This window comes from Lygodium microphyllum, unplaced genomic scaffold, assembly GCF_053477565.2.
Source record: "Lygodium microphyllum isolate KBCC unplaced genomic scaffold, Lygodium_microphyllum_v1.1.10 scaffold_170, whole genome shotgun sequence".
NCBI classification, from domain to species: Eukaryota; Viridiplantae; Streptophyta; class Polypodiopsida; order Schizaeales; family Lygodiaceae; genus Lygodium; species Lygodium microphyllum.
The window spans coordinates 133,056-137,694 of record NW_028229653.1 but is presented as its reverse complement, the minus strand read 5'-3'; positions in this window follow the sequence as shown (position 1 = coordinate 137,694).

Genomic DNA, 4,639 nt, shown 5'->3' with positions numbered 1-4,639 from the left:
TTGAGTTCTTTTGGCTTACACAACTAAGAAGAGGAAAACTGTTTTCAGCCTCCACCTTTGTGTGTATTCCCCCATTGTACAAGCAAGAAAGCTACAAGTGAGACTCCTTCCTTCTCTCCCACAATCTTGACATGGTATCAGAGCCTTGTTCGTGGTAAGGAGCTCAAGAAAGCAAGCCAAGCTCGCGGTGTTCTGGTAAGAGGAGCAGTGTTACTTTCATTTTCTGTTTTGGGAGCAGATCTCTGCAGGTAGCACAGCCGAAAATTGCAAGAGTGCATTGTCTCAGGTTGAGACGCTCTTCACGGTGAAGCAAGAGGGCAGTATATGTTGCGGGCAAGGGCTTTAGCCCTTGGCGACTCGTGTTTTGAAGGCGGAAGTTTTCTGCACGCACTCAGGAAAAGGCCCTGTTTTATGCTGTGCGACCACTGTTCTATAGGTCGGTGAAAAGTTACCATAGAGATTGCATCGTATGCTTGTGTGCAGAGACATTGGGAGTTACAAATCATCCTTGGTTCCTGTTTATACAAAATCGTCACTAGGAAGTGACTGTGTAGTCAAATACCACTTTCGCCAGTTTTGCAGATTTGCCCTTGTGAGGTTGAAGCTGTGTTTTTTGCAGTGACAGAATTTTTTGCAGTGTTCTGTAATGGCGTCTGATTCTCTTTCACAGATTGTCATTGAAAAGCTTGACAAGAACAACTTCCAAGCATGGAAGTTTAGAATGACGAATTTCCTTATGGGAAAAGGATATTGGGAATTTGTTGCAAGAAATGAAGAAGAACCAGTTCTTCTTGATGTTCCCAATCAACAGCAAATGCAGGCATTTAAAGCATGGCATGAGAGAGCCAGGAAAGTTATGTATTGGCTGTCTATCTGCATTTCCGACTCTATGATTGTGCATATTCAGGATGCAAGTACACCAAAGGAGGCATGGGATACTTTGTCAAAAATATATAGCACAAATACACAAGCTAGGAAAATGCAGCTCAAGCAAGAGTTGCATAATGTGCAAAGAGAAAGTATGAGCATCAATGACTACCACATGAAGGTGAAGAAGATTGCAGATGCACTTGCTTCCATTGGGTCGCCAGTGGAAGATGATGATTTAGTTTCTGTGACCTTGAATGGTCTAGGAAAGGATTATGCACAGTTTCGGACATCCATTTCAGTTCGTGAAAGATTTCCTGATTTTGAGGAGTTGATTGCTCTTCTAATTTCTGAGGAGCAAAGAAATGGTGGTGCATCTTCTTGAGGAGGAACTTCAAAAGAAACTGTCTTCTACTCAAATGCTGGAAGAGGTAGAGGCAGTGGTAGAGGAGGCCGATTTGGAGGCCGTGGTAGAAATTAGAATATACAGCAGACTCAAGAAAACCAGTCCTATGGAGGAGGACGTGGTAACTCTAGAGGCATGGGGGAGCCAAAGAGGTCGTTGTGGATGGCAAAGAGGCCAAAATGCAAACAGTAATGCTGAATGCTACTACTGTGGTAAAATGGGTCATATGGCTAAAGACTGCTATAAAAAGCAGAATGACATCATGAATGGAAAACTGCAACAAGGGAATTATGCATCTTCTAGTAGACAGGGTGATGACAGAAATGAGCATTTGTTTATGGTGCAGCACATGAACAATTCAGTGACAAGTGCAGAAGAAAGCAACGATGTATGGTATGTTGACTCAGGTGCATCAAACCACATGACAGGTAATGCAGAATGGATGGAGGATGCAAGGAAAATGGAAAAACCAGGATTTGTGGAGACTGGTGATGATACTGCACATCCTATTGTGCAGATTGGAAAAATTCCTTTGTCTATGAAGAATGGGAAAAAGAAATACCTGTCCGATGTATTTCATGTCCCGAATATCACCAAGAATCTGGTTTCTGTTGGTCAAATGGTTGAGCAGGGCTTGCAGGTCAGATTTAATCCTCATGGATGCTTTGTTGAGGATATGAAAAATAAAGATCGCTTGATAGCAAAAGGAAAGAAGAAGGGCAGAATGTTTACGTTGGATGCAGACATGTCTGAATTGAGTGCAGCAACGTTTGCACATGGGACCGGTGTAGTTGCAGATATTGATATCTGGCATAAACGCATTGGTCATGTTAATGTACAGCGACTTAAATCAATGCAAGCCCAAAATATTGTTGCAGGATTGCCAAAATTCAAGGTTGCAGAAATGCATAAGGTATGTGAAGCCTGTCAGTTTGGAAAACAGGCAAGGAAACCATTTCCTAGACATATTCAAGAAAATAAAAAGCCATTGGAATTAATTCACTCTGATGTGTGGACTACTAAAGCTGCATCTCTTGGAGGCTGTCATTATTTTGTCACTTTTATTGATGACTATAGCAGAAAAATTTGGGTGTATTTTATAAAAAAGAAAAGTGAAGTTTTTGGGCATTTCAAAACTCTTAAAGCTATGGTTGAAAAAGAAATAGGCTTGCAAATAAAATGCCTAAGGTCAGATGGAGGGGGAGAGTACCTCTCAAATGAGTTTGCAAGGTTCGTGCAAGAACATGGCACAAAGCAGCAATATTCATGTAGTCATACCCCACAGTAAAATGGAATTGCAGAAAGGAAAAACAGGCATATTGGAGAGGTATCTCGTGCCATGCTTAATGAAAAAGACCTGCGAGATTTTTACTGGGCTGAAGCAGTTGCTACAACAGTCTACATAATGAACAGGACTCCCACTGCAGCAGTACATGGGATGACTCTAGAGGAGAGGTATACTGGTAGGAAACCAAATATTTCTCATTTGAAAATTTTTTGTTGCATTGCCTATGTACATGTGCCAAATGAGTTGAGATCCAAGTTGGATCCAAAATCTGAGAAGTGCATCTTTATTGGTTACTCTCTGCAGCAAAAAGGGTATAAATGCTATAACCCTTCTACTCGTAAGTTTACAGTGAGCAGAGATGTTGTTTTTGATGAGATGAGTAGCTGGTATAAACCAGTAAATGTGATTGATGATGTAGATGCACAAAATGGTAATGCTACACATAATTCACAGCAACAATCACAAAATATTAGTGGACCTGGAGCGTCCTCTAGCAGAGATTCACATTCTTCACCATGGACAGGCAGATTGAGATCAGGAGAATCTTCTCAAAGCAATGCAGATAGTGGTATTCAGGTATCACGAAAAGGAAAAAAGAAGGTAGATCAACCCATGTTTGATGTGAATGCAGGTCACTCTTATGTGGATGGTGAATCCAGTGGCTCAGAACAAAGCATTGATGATGAGTTGGGTATTCCTTCTATTGTTACACCTGGAGTAAGGAAGACCAGGGATGTTTTGAGAGCACCTGGGAGTGAACCTACTTTGCGCAAGTCTACCAGAGCTAGATATCCTGTGGATAGACTGAAATATGATGGATTTACAGCCATTCACTATGCATATATGGTCAAAGTGATACAGGAACCAGAACCCACTTCTTTTGAGCAAGCCATGGGAAAAGAAAAATGGGAGAAAGCCATGGATGAAGAAATGGATGCCTTGGAGGGCAAATGCTACATGGGAATTGGTACCTTTGCCTAAAGGTAAGAATGCAATTGGCTGTAAGTGGGTTTATAAGGTGAAGCACAATGCAGATGGTTCTGTGAACAGATACAAGGCAAGATTAGTAGTCAAGGGGTATGCACAAACATATGGCATTGATTATGAAGAAACATTCAGTCCGGTTGCAAGGATGGCAACCGTAAGAGCAGTCATTGCTATGGGTGCATCAAAGGAATGGTCTTTACATCAGATGGATGTAAAGAATGCCTTCTTGCATGGTGATTTGCAAGAAGAGGTGTATATGGAGCAGCCACCAGGTTATATGCATGCTATTCATCCTGAGTTTGTTTGCAGGTTGAAGAAAGCATTGTATGACTTGAAGCAAGCACCTAGAGCATGGTCTGACAAGATAGGACAGTATCTTGTCACTATTGGCTTTTAGATTTCCAAGGCAAATTTCTCACTTTATGTGAGAAAAACAGAGAAAGGTATTATGCTACTTGTCATTTATGTTGATGATTTGATTATAACAGGTGACAGTGATGAAGATATCCTTCATGTGAAAATCTTATTGAAGCAGAAGTTTGAGATGAAGGATTTGGGAGAGCTGTGTTATTTCTTGGGCATTGAGGTGATTAGATCACCAAGTGGGATACAACTCTTGCAGAGGCAATATGGATTGGACATGCTGTCCAAATATGGGATGACAGGCTGTAAGCCTATTTTAGTTCCTTTGGAGCAGAATGTGAAGCTGAGTGCAAATGCAGGTGAGCTTTTGGAAGACCCTACTATGTACAAACACATAGTAGGAAGTTTGATTTATATGACTATTACCAGGCCAAATTTGAGCTATGCTGTTGGATTGGTAAGTCAGTTTATGCAAGCTCCAAGGAAACCGCATTTTGATGCAGCTAGACGCATACTCAGGTATGTGAAGTCCACATTGCAGTATGGACTATTTTATGAGACTGGGGTTCAGATACAGTTGCATGGATACACTGATGCTGATTGGGCTGGTAGCATTTCTGATAGACGATCTACCAATGGATATGTGTTCTCTTTTGGGAGTGCTGCAGTCACTTGGAGCAGCAAGAAACAGCTTACAGTTGCCTTGTCGAGCACAGAAGCTGAGTACA